General features: G+C 39.9%; 1 protein-coding gene and 2 long non-coding RNA genes across 3 annotated transcripts in view; 2 read left to right on the plus strand and 1 right to left on the minus strand.

The window, feature by feature from the left end:
* Positions 1-19,148, minus strand: part of LOC116335110 (neural cell adhesion molecule 2-like) — a 660,945-nt gene that overhangs the window by 180,816 nt on the left and 460,981 nt on the right. The gene's annotated exons all lie outside the window — the stretch shown is intronic.
* LOC120438361 lies at positions 1,608-5,606 on the plus strand. The gene is made up of 2 exons (XR_005611840.1): positions 1,608-1,898; positions 4,473-5,606. It is a non-coding gene; the product is annotated as an uncharacterized LOC120438361 (long non-coding RNA).
* LOC120438371 lies at positions 11,902-15,804 on the plus strand. The gene is made up of 3 exons (XR_005611849.1): positions 11,902-11,999; positions 14,757-14,893; positions 15,765-15,804. It is a non-coding gene; the product is annotated as an uncharacterized LOC120438371 (long non-coding RNA).

Consider the following 19,148-nt stretch of genomic DNA (forward strand, 5'->3'; position numbering starts at 1 on the left):
CACATGGAAAAGTTGCATGACACCAGCACTCGAGGACTGGAGTTTGAGGTCCCTGTCATATGGAATATGACAGGTGTGGTTGAACTGAAGACTATGAAGTTACTCTTCTCTTCTGGCAGGACAGGAATGTGGCCTTGTCCTGTGAGCCACCGTAAGGATGTACTTGGAGTAGAACTGGACTGTCACTGGCCTCAAGCTCTTCACCTTTTCAAAGACAAAGCAGTCATTTAGATAAAATGTTACATATTGTCTACCTGTAAATGCACAAAGAGAATTTAGAAATGTAATTATTGTCAAGAGTGAACAAGCACTGATAGTGTAATCTACAGCTGTGGCCAAACGTTTAGAGAATGAGAAGTGTTGTTTGTTTATTTACAAAGTTTGCTGTTTCAGTGATAGTTGTATATCATATTATATCACTTTAAACTGATTGGTTTATTGCTCTGTTAAGAAACATTCACAGTCATGTTGACTTTTCTGATAATAATCAGAGAGAAAGTGCTGAACTCCTCTGAGCTGTTACAGGAACAGATGTTGGCAGATGTGTCAGTGACAGAGTTGCAGTCAGAGAGGTCAGTGAGCAGGATTTCTATCAGGATTCATGTCAGAGTTATTATAATGATGTCTGTTGGTTCACACTCACGGCTGCTTTGGACTGATTCCAGCTCAAAGAGCATCAACATGTTTTCATGTTTCCATCATGATGAGGAGCAGAAACTCTGAGGATTCTCCTGAACTCCTGACTACAGTAAGTCATCCCACAGCTTCTGCTTTATATTCTACATATTATTCAGTAAATAATAGATTATTAATGTTAAGTTAATCAAAGGTGGACAAAGTTCTCCAGAACAGCTGTACTGGAGGTCATGACCTTTGACTTTATTCATTAGACCAAGATTACCTCAGTTCACTGAGACAGAGTGGACATTTGTCTCTACACATGTCATAGGTGTGTCTGTTGAAAGAAGAAGTAAAAGGGGAAATATTAGTACTTTGTTCCGCTGTTTGGTACAGAGTGGAGTTCTCCCACAGATGAACTTACATTTTTTCTTTTATCTTTGAATTGTTTACTTTTAAAAAAAAAAATGCTTGTGTACTTAAGGAACCTTCAGTAGTTTCTTTTGGACCTACAGACCTACACAAAATCCTCAAAATCACAAAAGAACAAATAATCAGATCAATAACTGAAGACTATAAAGTCATGTGATTTCCAGGAAGTGCTGCAGCAGCTGCATGCTCTCTCTCCCTGCAGACTATTTGCTGCTGCTCGTCTTTTCCATGTTTTCTCTGTTTGTGCTGCTTCTTTGTCCCTCACTGTAAACAGATGTACTGAGAGATTACTGCACTGATGTTTCATAGGAAAGTCCAAACAGCCTCACTGCTTCTTCATAAAGAACAAAGATTTGCTCTCTGTGGCTCCAACACAACTTAAACACAATCAAAGGTGGACAAAGTTCTCCAGAACAGCCACACAGGAGGTCATGACCTTTGACTTTATTCATTAGAACAAGTTTATCTCACTTCAGTGAGACAGAGTGTAGGTTGTCTCTACATGTTCAGTTCCTTGTACTTTAACACATCTGAGAGATGTGTTAATTGGTATGTCAAAATGTGTGCCTGTAATAGGATGTCAAAGGGGAACTGTTAGTATGTTTGTTCAGTTTTTTGGTACAGAGTGGAGTCCACCCAGAGATTTGTTACATTTTTTCTTTTATCTTTGAATCGTTTGCTTTTTAAATATTGCTTGTGTTGAATAAACCGTAAGCAGTTTCCTTCTGACCTACAGAGAAAGCAGGTGGATTACACCAGCCTCACAGTTTTTATCTTTATATGGATTTTTGTTCCATCCTGATGATCACACGAGTGTTGAGGATTTAACAGATCTCTTAAGAACAACAGTAAGTGTTTGCTGTCTTTTTCTAAAATCATTTTCAGTCATTTAGGTAAAAAGCTTCAGTTGTCATGGTTACAGTTCGGTTAACAATTTCTCACAAAAATGTCAAGTATCAAACGTCACTCCAACGCAACTCCCAGATCTGTTCTAACACTCAGTGACTTTTAGCTTTATTTAAACCTTAAATTAATCTGATGTGTTCAGGTTTAAACTCAGGTTCAGTTATTGAGTGAAAACACCAACAGACTCAGACATTTAGAACAAACTAAGAGTCAGATCAGCAGAAACAGAGAACACGGACATGTCTGCTGTAACTGCGTCACTCTGCTCCACGCTGATGTTTGTCCTGTTCGTCTCTGCAGGTCAGATTTAACTGTTAGAAACTAAACTGAGTTTATTTCTGAGATAAAGAGTCTCAGTCTGGTTTACATGCTGATAATATTTCTCTAAGAATTAGTTTCTTATTCATCTGTTTACATTTCATTGTGATAAAACAGTTCAAAAGCTGTCAGACTTTATCTGACACGATATAAAGAAGAAAATCACCTCCATCACAAGGAGAAGTGTACTCAGTTACTCTCCTCTACTCTTCTGAAAATATTTGATGCTGTTCGTTCTGCTGCTTCTTTGTTCCTCACAAAGGTGGTGAAAGTTCTCAGGAACAGCTGTGGTTTTATGGAGGCTACAGCTAAATGTTGCCACCTCCATAGTACAATATACATTTTTATACAGTGAACTCTTTTTGAAGTCCTTTGGCTGATGATGGTCTTTAGTGTGTAGCTGATTATGATGATGAGATAGGTTATGTTTGTGTTGTTCTGTTGAGATCCATCAACAACTGAACCTGTTAAACACTCAGACCTGCTTTAGATTTCATATATTTTATATTTTGTAAATAATTTTTTCACCTCTTTTTTCAAGATTCAAGATTCTTTATTTGTCACATGCATGGTTATACAGATATAACACGCAGTGGAATGTGACCTGATACGCTCCTTGACTGTGCAAAACACAGAGAACTTTATATACACTAAATGAGTATATACATATATATATGAGTATATTTTCTGACCCACTTTATGATCATTCTACAGTCCAACATAACACGTCACAATGTAACACGTCACAATGTAACGTGGCTCAACTTCCTTAACAGATGAGTCGGACATTTTGAGATTGACCGAACGGCCGAAAAAAAGATTTTGATCTTTATTTAAACCTTAAATTTGATCTGATGTGTTCAGGTTTAAACTCAGGTTCAGTTATTGAGTGAAAACACCAACAGACTCAGACATTTAGAACAAACTAAGAGTCAGATCAGCAGAAACAGAGAACACGGACATGTCTGCTGTAACTGCGTCGCTCTGCTCCACGCTGATGTTTGTCCTGTTCGTCTCTGCAGGTCAGATTTAACTGTTAGAAACTAAACTGAGTTTATTTCTGAGATAAAGAGTCTCAGTCTGGTTTACATGCTGATAATATTTCTCTAAGAATTAGTTTCTGATTCGTTCAGTGTTGCGATCGACACAAAGCTGGGTGGAGTCTGTGTGTGTTGGTGCAGTTTGCAGCACAGACACAAAGAAGTGTAATGTGTGTGTCAGTGTGATGTGTTGTAGTGTCAGGAGTCAGTATACAGCTACAAAGCTTTTTGTTCAGTGTATACAAACAGCTGTAGCTCCATAAAGGCAGCATGCAGAGACTCAGTGTCTTATAATGAGAGGCTGCTTTCTCTCACACATTATGTTCACTTATTATCAGCACATGTTGTTGTTTGTGCAACAGAGTTATTGTAGTTTTGTATTTTCTCATTAGTTTTTATTCCATTTGGACTTTTTGTGTTTAGTTCAGTTTAGTTTCCAGATGATTTTCTTCTTTTTCAGGTTTGATTATTTATTGCTTGAAGAGTTTTTAATGGTTTTATTCTTTTTCATTCTTACTGTTTGGAGGTTTGTGTCAGAGGCCAGATTTAGGAGCATCAGTACAGCTGTTCCAATAAAAGCAGTGACTCAGTCTGACAGACGTCCAGAGTCTCAATGAACTCGTCCATCAACAACATTTGATCAAACTAACAGATTCTAAAACTAAAGATTTGTTTTGTTTGTTCACAAAATGGTTTCAGATGATGTTTTTCATCCATCTCAGTCTTTCTCATGAACTTTGTCTCCAAACCTCTCAGCCTGAGCTTCCCTCTGATCAACTCGTTCATAATCTCGTCCTTTCTGCTCTCAATGAAAATCTGAACATGTTCAGCTCGGCCTCCTGTCTTTGTGTCAGAGTCTCCAAAGCAAACATCACAGCAGCTCACTGCCATCTTTAAACCTTCCCTTTCACTCTTGCTGCTGTCCTTCTGTCACAAATCAGCCCTGATGAAGATGCTCGGGATCAGGTGAGGAGGAGGAGAAGACTCGCTGTGGTGACGCCTGAAGGAGCAGCTGACACAAAGAAGAGACACAATCAAAGATCATCATCTAATAACAGAAGACAATCTTTTATTGTGTGTTTCTGATTGGCTGCTGTAGAAGTGAACAGTTGTACTTTGACCTTTAACCTCTCTGCTCTGTGTTGTTTCTTGTTTCAGTCCAGAAAACCATCCCAGCAGAGTCTGGACAGGACGTCACTCTGACATGTTGAGCTCCAAACAGCGAGTCAGAGAAAATGAGCGAACAGCTTCATCAACTTGATTATTGATCCAGAGAGTTAGTTTCCTGCTTGGCTTCTCAGTGTCCTTGTCTAGTCTCGTCTACTTTTCTACTTTTCTACTCTTTCCCTGGAACTCTCTCACAGTCTGTTCTCTAAAACCTAAAGAGGAATTATGAATTTGATGAACTTGTCCCTGAATGCAATTGACACCCTCTTCTCAACAAGAAGCCTGGGCTCAGGTGAGCCTGAGTGTCCTGGAAGGACATTCCCTGCCGGTACATGATGGATGGGTGGAACTGGAGGGTCGTGTGCCTGGCGGGACTGTCAATCGAGGACATTGAAGACATCTACCTGTTCAGAACCATGATAACAGGGTTCTTGCTGATCGGAGCTGACTTGGCCCTGGCTTGTCGAAGATTAAAGAAAGTGGAGTCGGCTGTTCAAACCCCCACAAGGCTGCCCACTGGGATTAAAACTTCTCAAAATGGGCTCATTGAACACAGCACGGATCTTGGAGAAGCTCGAGGCTGTCGTGAGCACTCAGACTAAGATCTTTGAGTGCAAAATTGATACCAACTCGGAGAAGCTCACAGCTCTCCAATTGAGAGACCAGTCACAGACTGTTGTACCAAGTGTGAAATTGACATGCAGTTGCTCGCACTAAAGGAAAACCACCATCATTTCGGCGCCAGCTGTGGCCTCAAGGCTGGAGCTGAACATAACAAATTCTCACCCTGATTACAGACTGTGTTTCGACAGTTCCTTGTTACTTGTTCCTCGTTGCTTGTCATGTGGTTTATGCTGTTGTGATGTAAATATGTGTGCTCTCTGTGCAGAGGAGTTTTTTTGTTTTCTCTTCTCATGCTGACCTCCCACAAGGAGCCCAGCATGAGTAGAGGTCGCTTTTTTTTTCCTCCTCCACTTGCCCATTGTATTGTACATTTCATTGTTTTTTCCAAATTACTACCCGTCTCCGGCCTGTCTTCCTATGTCATGTCTGTATTGTCCGAAATCCAATTTCGCTGCAGGTGTAAATATTGCATGTGATAAATAAAGGTTTGATTGAATTGAATTGATCTTCACTCTTCACTCTCGCACTGCAGGCTTACTTACTGAGCTCAGTTTGTGAGTCAAAAGTGGCCTTGCTCTACAAGCCTTCATTATTAAAGTACATAAAACAATATAATAAGAAAATAAGGATACTAAGGATATTAATTACATGACAGAGTACAGCTGGTTTATTCTCCTGGTTTCTCTCTCTGTGGTATACCTCTTGGTGACTGTCCAAGGCTGTGAGTAGCAGTTTCCAAGGCCTCAGGTATGGACAACTTGCTGTACTTCTTCACACCTTTCTGCAGCTCTGATACTTGTCTACCTTCCCTCCGTGCTACCTTGATCTTGGCCTCTAGTCTCCTTCTCCATGGAGGGTACTGCTCCTTGTGGCTGTTCATCTTGTAGCCAAGCATCTCACTGATCACTGCTGCCATAGTGTAGATCAGCTGGTGGGTTTCAGTGATGGTCACAGCATGTATTGTCAGTGATGCTTCATTCACATCATCTAGTAGACTTTCAGAGGGTACTTCATGTAGTCTGGGTAGTTTTATACAGAGGGTCCAGGTTTCCAGCTCAGCCATTATCTTCTCTTTCAGGTCAGCTGCTCTCATCTTCCACACCTTCAACGCATCAGGTGCTCTTGGGGTTTGGTACCTAATCTTGGAAGGTGGGATTGATGATATCTAAGAGAAAAGTGTAAAATCCTTCAAAGTAAAAGTATTTCTCCACTGCTGAGTTGGATTATGCGATATGACCAGTTTATGTTCCAGCTTGCTGTGTGGCCTCCTGCGCTTTTGGGCCTCATGTGGAGCCACTGTGAGCAGATGCAGACTGACACAGCCCACAGTGGGCCCAGTACTGATGTGAAAAGCAGGACACATACGTTACTCATACTGTGGGCTCCAGATGTGCCCCTGTGAGGAGCCCCTATTGTGGGCTGTGTGTCGCCCACACTAAGCAAACAGGGTTTCCACTGGGACTGAACCCACAGTATACAAATCCAGAGAGCAGCTGTTTGCTGTCATTTAAGTTTCTATTCAGAGCTTTCAGCTGAAGAGGAAGAACTCTGTTCTCTGTTTGAACCACTTCCTGTTTTACACTGAAATAACTTCACCACATTATCTGGAAGGCTGAGTGAAGATGCTGAGCTCCTCCACACGTCACTTCAATAAAACCTTTGTTTTATAATTAAATGATTTATTCATTCATGTATCAGGTTTTGGTTTATAGCATAATGAGAACACAGGTGCTCACGCTTGTTCTACATACAGCTGTCATGGTTCTGGGTTCTTTTGACTCAGCGCTTTCTTGTGTTTTGGTGTCTAATGTATTATTATTATTATTATTATTGTAGTTTATTGTTTAATTTTGAGTTCATTCTTATTACCTCTCTGAGTTTACTTGTGATCAGTTTAGCTCCTTGGTAGGTTTCCCTTGTGTCTTTGTCTCTGTGTCGATCCGTGTGTCTGTTTATGTGTGTTTGTTTCTTGTTTCCCTCCTTGTGTTTCATTCTGTTTTCCCCACCTATCATGTTTATCTATGTTCCCCCATCACGTCATCTCTCCCTCTCATGCTCCCTTGTTCTTTCCCTTGCTCTTGTGTTCCCCTCTCGCTCTCCTTTGTCCTCATAGAGGTCTCTGTGTTCTGTCCCCCTTTCCTGTTCCTGTGTCCCTCTTCTCATGTTCCACCCAGTCTCCCCAGTTGTTCGTATGTTTCATGTCTACGTGTTCCATGTCCGGTTGTCACAGTCTACATCTCACCATGTTTCCTGTTTTAGTTTGACAGTCTGTGTCCTGGGTTAGTGTTTTCAGTTTGCTTTCCTCCCTGTCTCATCAGGTCCCATTAGTCCCAGCTCCTTTTTCCTCATCTTTCTTTATGTATTTAAACCCTCTGTTTTCCTCTGCCCAGCGTTGCGTCCTCCCTCATGGCAGTGAGTTCCTCCTTGTGTTTAGTTTTGTGTTTCTCAGAGATTTCCTTACTGTGATTTCCTTAATCTTAAATGTTTGGTGATTCAGTAATAAAGCTGTATTTAACTTCAGTTTCATCTGCCAGTCTACAGTCTTTGGGTCCAATCCTGCCTGCTGCACACAGCTGGTTTATGACACTAACAGGCACACACCTCCCTCTAGTGGTCACATTAAGTTCAAACATAGAAAAAGTGTTGGACACCTATGACATAGTCGCTGGGGAGACTATGGCCCTTTCTCAATTCTAAGTACGCGAGTACGTACTCACGTTCTCGGCGAGACCGGACTTGCCGAGACTGCAAGCACAGACTCACGATTTCTACATTTGGAACACCTGCGTACTTGATGATGTCACATGTCCGGAGTTTTACTGCCGTCCCCTCTTAATTTAACTGTGAGTAATATGTTATGAAGCTTAACTTTAATCACAGCCAAACCGATTTACTCAGGAACAAATAAAACACTGAAATAAACCAAACATTAACATTTAGAAGGGATCTAAGTGACTTATATATCATTTTTAACCTCAGTAGCGAAATCTCTATTAATAAAAATAGTGTACATGTATGTCTTAATAAAAACAAGCAGGTGAGAACGCCATGTTAGAAAGCCACAAATCAAAACAAACACACTGTGTTGGAAGCAGGTCTGCCAGAACCACGCTTAAAATCAGCACAAAAGACAAAGGGCTGTATCGAGACCGATTGCGCCTGGATGCCAAGAGACGATAGGCTGTTTGTTCTAATTTTCTATGACCTCAGCGCATTGAAAATAAAACTAAAAGCCTTTAAAGAGCAATACGAATTTCTTTAGAACTTATCGGAATGAAAATGTGGAGAGCACACCAACAAAAAATGATGACAGAGAACTTGATATCAGCTCGTCTCACCGCTGCTCCCCAAGCCTGACATCTTCGTTTGGTAACATCAGATACATGAGATCCCTCACGTTGCTTCCAGGAGGGGAAGTGGTAAAAATAGAGCCCATTATCCAGCTTATTCCTTTCCCTATCGTGCGAACTAACACTGCAATCGACAACACAGCAAGTACAAGCCATAGCTGATGTTTCCATCTGCTTTCGCTCCTGTAGCCCTTTGCTTGGCCTACTAACATGGCAGCTCGACTAAAAATCGTGACCACACCCCCTCCTGTGACATCACGCTCTAAAGCCCTATCGAGCTGGTGGGTAACAGATGTCTCCGAAAACATCAGCGCACTTTTGTAAATATGTGATGTCTCGATAAACCAGATATTTGAAATTTACACGGCTACTTTCTTGCCTGAAAATATGTCAGAAGTTTATTTTGTGACCCAGAAAGATTAATAAGAGTAATTTTAAAACTTAGTAGCGGCCGCCAGTGTTGGCAGCTGAAATTTGGCTGGGCCGCGCTATGAATTCTGGGATATGGTGGGCCACGAAGGACACACCCGACCCATCCTTCAATTTCAGGGAAGTGAAGGACGCATTTGAAGGAGTCGATGAATTGGGACAGCCTTCGTCGCCTGACTGTAACTTAATCGGCCTTCAAATGCAGCCTCCGGTGGATGCAGCCGACGTTTTGGGACACAGCTGCTGAGAGTGCAAGCAACACATTGCGAGCAGGTCCGCAGAGATCTGAGCAAGAGCAAATGCAAAAACTGAGCGATGTGGGCTGTTATTGTGTGTGTATATGGATAATAGCAAACACTGAAATACATTTTTTGCACGCAGCAATGAATTTTCTTCGCTCAAAATAAATCTCTCCTCAAAATGCAACACATATTTTTTTTTTTTTTTTACATGCACTCAAATGTTTTTTTTCCTGTGCCCTCAGAATAGTGGAACAAAAATAACACCATACTGAACAGCAAAAGGAGGACGGTCACGTGACTGCAGTTAACCTCTCTGCCACCAGGTGTCATTGCTGGGCTTTACAGACCTGAGTACATACAGGAGGGTCTATGTTTGAGCTTTTTATTCATTTTTACAGCATTTTTGATCCCTCATTAGTTTACAAAGTACAGATACAAAGAAAAAACATTTTGAAACAACTACAAAATAAAAGATTATGACACATAAAATAACAAAAACAAATAATAGTAATTAAAATTATCATAAGAAAGGAAATAGACTTTGGAAACACTGAAGTTTCTATAGAAACATGGAAGTTTCTAAAGTCTCCACTGAATCAGGGTCAGATGTGTGTGGAGGTCTAAAAATGTTGGTGGATTAGAATTATCATGTGCAATGCCCCAGTTTGACCACACGGGGGCAGTGCTGTTACACACTCAGACTGTAGGACATAATAACAGTGTTGGAGTGTTAAAGTAAATCAGCTTTTCTCTCAGTGTATCCAGAGTGATATTTGATGACATCAAACTATTTGTGTGTCTGTTGTCACAGCAGCAGCAGCCATCAGTGACACCAGCGCACAAAAGCAACACAACAGCAGGTTTAAATACTCAGAGGAACAATTCCTTTCTAATGTCTGACCAGTTTGTAGTTTATGTGTTTGATTTCAGTTTAACAGCTTTAAAATACTGATCACAAGTTTCAAACAAACAACATAATAGAACATAAGATGGAAACAAACACATACAGAGGTGAAACAGTGTTTGTTTACTTCCTGGTTTCCTGGTTTTTGTATGTTTGTCACACTTAAATGTTTCAGATCAAACACATTAAAATATTAGACAAAGAAAATACAAACTGAAGTTTGTAAATGGAGGAGTTTGTTATTAAGGGAACAAATCCAAACCTACATGTTCCTGATCTGAAACATGTAAGTGTGACAAATATACAAGGAACAGGAAATCAGTTTGAACAGCTATAATCAAACCTTCAACCTTTTTTAATAAACAGTCCGAAAGTCCAGTGAAGGAAAGGTTGCTAGGGGAACTGATAAGGAGTTAGGAAAGTAACAGAGCCGTGTGCTGAGAATGAGCTTACACTCTCTCTCATTAACAACGTGATGCTGGATATCCACAGGGTAAAAACGACAATGACCAGAAGATGGACTACAAAATGTGCATCTTACTTTTCCACAGTGTGTTCTGACCCTGGTGTTTGAGAAACATGTGTTCACTACAAAGGCTGAAATTTTAAAGAAGATTTAGAGACAGATTTACTAACATGTGCAGCAGCATCACATGTGTATCTGTAAGAGTTTCACTGTCAGGACAAAAAACTTAAACGAGTCACACAGATGTGAATTACAAAGACTGTTTCACTGTAACTGCAGGAAGTGAAACTATCCTGCCTCATGCCCATTTGCCTGTGGCAGTTGCTGCTGGGAGGTTATTACTTGGAGGGAGATGTTATCAGAGTTATCAGAGTGAGTCATCGGCTCAGAGTCGTTATCACAGCACCAAAACTTTGTCTCTGTCAGTGAACTGGGATGAGCTTCTTCTCTGCTGGATCTGAAACAAAGGCAGCTGTTACTGTGTTAGATTCATGTCTGAATGTTGAAACATCTTATTAAAAGTAAAGATGTGCACATACAGCCACGTGTCACAGTGACGGCTGAGGATCCTCAGAGTCCTCTGCACAGTGCTCAGGGATTTCCTCATCTTTCATGTTGTCTGCCTGTTTGAATTCAAGCATCATCGTCTATAACTGAGCCTCAAACAGCCTCAAACAACCAGAGCCTGAAAATGAGACATAAAAAGCCTTTTAGGTGAAATTATGCTCACATTTAAAATTGATGTCATTCGCTTCATTTTCAGAGTTCGATTCTTTTGTCTTTTCTGTAATTAGTTTCCAAACCTGTAAACGGTTGAGTGCAGGAGTGTCAAACATAAGGCCCGGGGCCCAGAATCGGCCCAGCAAAGAATCCACATCGGCCAAATGGAAGTTTTTGCAGAATGTGAAGGAGGAACTTCTCTGCCATGACCACTCATACAAAACCAAATGAATGAAGTAACAGAAAAACAATTAAATGACAGAAAATTCCTGTTTTTCAATGTTTATAGAAATAAAAGAAAATACATTTTCTGTTCATTAACAAAAACCTTTTTACAGATTTTTAGATGAGCTACATTCCTCTGAACCTTCAGTTTGGTTATTTATTTATTTCCGTCCTTGTTCTTAATGCTTTGAACATCACAGCACTATGAACTGTGGGTAATCCCTCAGGTCCACAGAGATGAGGACTTATAGAAAATATGAATAAGGACTCAAAGTGTGTGCAGAGAGGCGTCATGCACTTGATCCCTGAGCCCTCAGAGGCCGACACAAAGCTGTGACTGTTTATCTGCACGTCTCAAACACTCCTCCATTTGTCTGCAGGCTGAGTGATCTGACTGAGCTCAGCCTCCATTTTCTACACGGAGACGCTCAGAGAGGCTTTCAGTTTCATTTCACAGGAACAGCTTTGCTTCTGTTTTACATGCAAGTGCTGCACAGAACACATCCTGTTCAACCTGTTTGTGACTGACTCCAGCTCAGACTCCAGCTGGTCCGACAGGTCAGCAGTTTTTATCATTTTCAACTATGAAAACACCAAAATCCTGTCCACAGTGTGTTTAGTGCAGCACAGCAGAGGCTGCAGAGACAGATGCTGGTTGCGGTTTATCTGTTTATTTATTGTGTTCAGAGCTGTAAATTAAATCTGTGTTATCAGTCACACAGAATAACAATAACTAGATTATTTGTGACGGGCTGACAGGTTAAGTGTGATCATCAGAGGATTCATGGACTGTTACTGTGAACACAGCTGAACCATGAGGACACCTTCACTCATGGCTGACTGTGAGCTCCTGATGGTGGCCTTTGAATGAGGGGAAAGAAAGTCACAACAAACAGTCTTATTATCTAAGGGGGAATTTGTTATTCCCATCAGCTTTTGCCTTGAGCATCCAGCTGGCAGATGAAGATGGTTGTTGTTCTGGTTAGTGCGAACAAACTGCATCCAGTTTTACAGTTGGTCTAATGTCTGTCACTGGTCACCAGGTCTCTCAATTCCCATTGTTCTTCTCCAACATCTTATCCATATAGTGTTCAATAAACACAGTCTGAGTGCTCACAGCCCTGCCCATTGTCTATCATGTCAGCCAGCCTTGTGGGATTTTGAACAGCTGTAGCTGCTTCTTGTTCTTCGATAAGCCAGGTCCGAGCCACCTCCAATCAGCCAGAACTCTGTTATCGTGGTTCCAAATTGGTAGATGTCATTCAATGTCCTCCATCGAGATTGTTGCCAGACATGCGATGCGACCGACGAGTATCCGGCAGCAAACGTCTCTGCAGGACAAGGACGGGATCTCCCAAGCTCAGGAGGGTGTCGGTTTCGTTAAGGGACCAGTTGATCAAATCTATAATTCTTCTTCAGGTTTTTAGAGAACAAGTCTGGGAGACTCTCTTAGGGTTAGAGAATAAGCGAGACTATACAAAGACATGAGAAGCCAAGCAGAAAAGATAAGGTAGAGGGAGAAAGTGTGACAGCCTCTCAAGAGCCAAGAGCAGAAAAATCCTGCTGATTACTGCTCAAAGCTGCTTTGACCTGAAAACTGGGAGATGGATTCAAAGTATCTGAGGATTTCAGAGATCCTTTGGGAATAACAGGAAGTGATTAATGGTTACAGATGAAGGTCATGTGAAGGTAGTGTAAAGCATCTGATTTACTGTTGTCTGGTTTCATCTGTGAAAAGACATCATATGAAATGAATTCAAGAAAAGCTGTCAGACTTTATCTGACACAATATAAAGAAGAAAATCACCTCCATCACAAAGAGGAAGTGTACTCAGTCACTCTCCTGTACTACTCATGTGATTTACAGGAATCTGCTGAACACCTGCTGTGTTGCATTCAGTGACTCTCTGGTTCTCACTAATCCAGTCAAGTTTTTGTCAAAGATTGGCTGGCAGGTAGGAGACGGAGCCTAAATGTAGGATTCAGGAGACAAAACTTCAACTCCAGTGATCAGTCTGTCCACACAGCAGATACAGGTTCATAATTTCATAATCAGATCCATTCACTGTTTGTTTACAGGCACAGAAGTAAAGAGCATTTACATGTAAATCTTTATTAAAACTTACATACTGCTCATGTTTCATTCATTCACAGAAGGAATTCACTCATTACCATTGTTTTTTTTCTTAAAAAAACAACAACAACAACCCAAAACTCTTATTTACAGACACACAAAAACAGTGCTGATGAAGGCACAGTGGACACACATGAACCAAGCTGTTTAAAGATGCCACAGAGTGAAGAGTACAGAAGTCAAACAGGGTGGAGCAGTTCAGTGATGTAGGTGGAGGCTTCACACTGTCAGGCCATAAAAATAGGAACTGTTTTGGCCATTTTAGAGATAAGAAAGTTTCTCCGTGACTGCAGCTGCTACATCTGTTAGGTCGTCCATGTTTTCTACGGTCACTCTTCAGTACTATTGTCGGCCTCTATAATATATGCAAATATATTTGGGTTTTTAACCTTTTTTTAAGATTAAATAATATACAATGCTCTGATTGAGGGATTTCTGAGTACAGCTCTGCTATCACGTCCTTTAGATAATAAGACTGTTTGTTGTGACTCTCTTTCCCCTCATTCAAGGCCACCCGCGTTGATCAAAGATTGTTGACTTTTGCTTAACTGGGTGAAGGGACACTGTCTCTTGATTGTGCACAGAACACACACACACACACACACACACACACACACACACACACACACACACACACACACACACACACACATACGCATGTACACTGACACAGATCTGCACTCACACCCTCCAAACATCTTCGAAGCTTTGTAAGTTAACGTGAGGGTTCCCGATGGTCAGGGACAAATGGAATCACATGGCAGGTGCTGTAAATGGACCAAACTTAAATCACGAGGACAGTTGAGATAATCCAGCCACAATACGACGAGTCTAGTCTTTAATTTACTGCTGCATGTGTTGGCTGTAGTTACATCATAAAGTTTTAAAAACTGAGCTTCAAAATGAACGGTGGCAACAAAGACCAAGAGAGGCCGACAATGATCACTGCCTCATTTTAGGGGCCTGTTCAGATTAAAAAGAGCGAGATACAAAGAATTTAAACATGTTAAAAACTATATTTTTCCAGTCCTGAGGCAGGACTATCTGACAACCGAGGTCAGTATGTTGGTGAGGATAATTTGGCCACAGCAGGTTACAGAAATGCTTTTTCTCATAAGGTAAAACTAAAGTCGGTTCTCGTGTATTGTGTGAAAAGTAAATTGTTTTTGCATGTTGTTTAGGGTCAGGAACATACCCACTGTTCTCTCTGCTCCCCGGCTATAGAGGACACCCTGCACTCTCCACCATGGTTTCAAAGCTCCAGCCAAATACTGACCATGCCGCTGTCAGCTGTCACTATTCTCACTGAGAAAAACTGGTAAACATTATAAACTTCTATTCACATTTAGAATAACTGATTAGGCCAATTTATTCATATGCTACCATTCAAAATCTATGAATTTAAAAAAAACAGGACAACCAACATGAATGTAGAAATAAAGTTCTTTCAGCATCTCATCAACCTTTGAAATAGGTTTGCTTACAAAGACATCATAAACGTCTTTAAACATTGAGCTCCCACATAAACCATTGCTAATCCCAGTGTGTTTCACCCTCTTCCCTGTCAAACTCTGGTGTTAGTTTCCATATTTATTTTGTGGCTTTTGAGCCAGGTCGTAACTGTGGAACAAGTGCAAAATTTCCAGTGTAGAGGAAGGGGTCTCTGTCCTCCCATTTACTTTTATGCAGGAGCGACAGCAGTAAGTGCAACCTTTAATGCAACTAGTCCACTAGTAGACTAGTAATATTTGTACAGTATTTTTGTAGTTAGTTTTGTACCTGGATTTTAACTGATTACATTTCATTAGTGGCTTTTCCCAAAGCTAGTTAGTCATTGAAGTTAACCAAATCATATTCAAATTATGCAAAGTGTTATTGTTTGACTAGCCATCCTTTTGAACTAGAAACTGATTATTTACGAGCTTTCATAGGATCTCAGAAGCATATCTAAAAGTTCAAAAATCTTTTCAAATAACATGTTTACCAATACGATTGATAATTTACAAATTGAACAAAGGCTAATATTTGCTGTGCACATAAACATTTTTGATAGTCAGGCTCCTTCACTGTCAAAGGAAAAGTTAAGGAGTGGTCAGAGAGAGGAGACCACTCCCTCCAATAGGAATTACTTATAACCTGAACAAAAATTAAACTAAAATTCACGTCTGTCTGACCATCACACGATGCAGGTCCTTGTGCTGATCCTTGGGATTGTGCTGCTCCCTAAAGGCAAGTTTTTGTTCAGTTATCTGTGCTTTTAAAGAAAGTTCTGTAATATTCAATAAAACTTTTTTAAATTGCTTTTACAACATGTACAACCCAGCAAAAATGTGTCTACTTCCTGTAAATGATTGTACTATTTATTGTACTGTTAGCCCTCTTTGTTTGAATCTATTTATTTTAGTGAGTGTTTCATAATTTGTCCATACAGTTAATGCAAGAAAACTTGATTTAACTCTCTTTTTAAAAAACATATTTTGTGGTTTATCAGCCTGCCCATTGAAATGCTATAATTGCATACCTGGACCATCTGGAGGCTGCATTGAGACAAAAATAGATTGTCCTTCGTCCTATACTCAGTGTGGTTCAGCCAGAATGAATTCAAAAATGGGTAAAATTTTATTTTATAGTTCTTCTTCTATTCTTTTTTTACCTTACTGAGTTTACAGTGGTTCCTCTTTGGTTTCAGGTGGTTTGGAATATAAACGTATATGGAGAACTTGTTTTCCACCTGATCAGTGCTTCAATGGCTCAGTCAACCTTGGATTTTCCCAAGCTGTAATTAACATCATGTGTTGCACCTCTGATCTTTGCAACTCTCAGGATGTCCCTGGTAATTTACACCATGATTCTTGGTATTGTGGAATGGTATTTCCTGTTGTGATAAATAAATAAATTTTATTAATTATGTGAAAAAAGTTACAAAATGAGGTTTAAGACTGTTTATCTTTTCACTCACCAAGTTCACTTGATGAGTGAGAAAGAATCCAGTATTTGCATATCTGATGTTTTTTGGCAGTTGATAAAATAATCAATGAAAGAAATATGACATATATGTTTGTGCTTTATAGATTCGAGCATCTCCTCTCCAAATGGGAAAAAGTGCTTCCAATGTGATGAAAAGGACTGCACCAAAACTCTAACCTGCAATGGAACTGAGGACTACTGCATCTCAGCAGCAGGTAATGGGCCTACAGCATTACGTTTCTGCATGTTTGTTCTTTTCTGCTTAGAGGAACATTCAGTGATTCTTTTTTCAAACTTGTAGCAGAATAATTTTTGATTTCTCAGTGAACGCAGGAGGAGGAGCAACTACTAAAGTAAAGGGCTGTGCCTCCAAGATGATTTGTTCAAAACCACAAACTGCACAGCTCTCAGCAGTCATTGGAGGAGAAATCAGCTGCTGCCAGGGTGACCTCTGCAACAGTGCCAGCAGTACAACGGCCCACCTCCTGCTTTTTGTGACCCCGCTGATCTCTTTGGTCTTTTTCTCTTAGCTGATGGGGGAAAAAGCACAGCCCAGTTTTTCTTTAAACCACTTATTTACCAAGAGTTTGATGAAAATATAAAGTTTCACAAATAACAGTCTTTACTTTTTATCCTTCCTCAAATATTTTAAAATTTGCTCCTTTGATTTATTTTTAAGTTCTTTATACATTTCTGTTTTCTTTAACATTTCTGAAACATTTTGAACTGATACTCGAAGGTTAAAATGAAAAAAAAGTACGTAAGTAGTAAGTGTGTATACTCATTATTATGTTACTTGAACTCTCCCAGCAGCTTCTATGAATGACACACACATTGATGATGTAGATGTAGTGATGTAGATGATGTGATGAGGCAGTAAATGTTCATTTGAATGTGACAGCTTCAGTCTTGGTGACACATCAGAATAACCTGTACTTACATGCAACTGTTTTAGCTGATCTTGGCTCTGTAGAAGCTTTAGCACCACTTCTTAAAAGATTTAAGTGAGTCTATGTTGATATTTAAGCCTGAAGATGTTTTTGTGTCTTGTGGATTAGAGAAAATCTCAAATAAATTTGTACCTGTGCACCCAAGTCTTGTTCTTTTAAGAATCTAAAGATATATGTTGTACAATCATTCAATTCTGGAAAAAGATCAGCAAGATAATTACAAATCTTCAAACATCATCTGGTTCCAGTTGCACAATACTGACAACATGTGTACATAATTATACGTACAGTACAAGCCAAGCAGGGAAAATACGGAAGGGAGAGGGAAAAAAGATGTTTCCACCTCTGCCAAGAGAGAAATTTTAATGAAACTGAAATATCAATCAAATGAACGCAATTAATAAGACAACAATTCAGTTCTTTAAAGAAGTTTTAACACAGTCCCTCAGCAAGATCAGGATTAAAAGAATAATGCAACACGGTTGTTATTCTTCTTTAATTGTGGAGATTTCCAATTAGTATGTATTTAAGTATCGAGACCTAGAAAGCACTGCAGTATGGACCCCATGAAGCCTTAGTTTGTTGTGTAGTTTGCAGATGCAAACTACACAACTATATTTAACACAGAGATCACATTATGAGTGACTTTGTGTTACACAAATAAAACATGGATAATGTCCACATGAAGAATTCTTTAAAATGCAATCCTTGTCATATGTTACACACTTTGATTAAAAAGAATCAAGCAGCATAGCTTTGTGAGTCTGTATCTGTATCTTCTAGAATATATAAAAACATAGTACATTTTTATACACTTGTACACAGTCTCACACAGCTTTTCTTAGGCGCACTGCATTATGGTGAGTGGCCTGGCTTGTTTCAAACTCAAAACACCGATACTTCTTACAGTAGCATAAATGAAATAAACATAAACAGAAGATGTGATTCCCAGGTCTGAATTCACTGTGATTACAGCCCAGTACAGGTAGAGATCCACCACAGCACCACGAGGTTTCCACACGAACTGGCAAATTAGCTCTAGCTGCTAATCGGTAGCATCATGGCTAATCTACATCACTACCAGTAATATGCACTAACCACACATAATGGGAATTAACAGCCAACTTTCGCACATTCCCTGCAACCGTGTGGACTTATCTTTAGACCAAGGTCAAACTATTTACTGTTTTTTATCTCTTTACCTGCAAATATGTAGACATAGTATATTGTTGCACACTTGTAAATGTCTCATTGGAGACTGGCGCACACATTATTTTGCAACAACTAAAGAAAATAAAATATTTGAACCATCAGAACATTTTAACCAAATACAATATTGTAAATAAAAGATTACAGGGGCAGCGTGTCTTGTTTTTGTCAATAAAGCATTTCATGTCCTTACAAGTGATTTTTTTTCTCCTGCTTAAAAATTTGGTTAGTGACAGTCCCTGGATGAGCAGAGGAAGATGGATGGATTAAATTTGCTTAGTGACTTATCCACAAGGCACTCAGCCATTCAAGTTAACCAAACCACATTCAAAATATGCAAAGTTTTATGGTTGACCTAGCTTGGTTGATGGCAACTATGCTCCAGCCTCTAGTTTCCACAGGCTCTCAAAGAAGCATTAAAGAGATGCACACAGACAGAAAAATCCT

The sequence above is a fragment of the Oreochromis aureus genome, linkage group 3 (assembly GCF_013358895.1).
Source record: "Oreochromis aureus strain Israel breed Guangdong linkage group 3, ZZ_aureus, whole genome shotgun sequence".
Taxonomy (NCBI): Eukaryota; Metazoa; Chordata; class Actinopteri; order Cichliformes; family Cichlidae; genus Oreochromis; species Oreochromis aureus.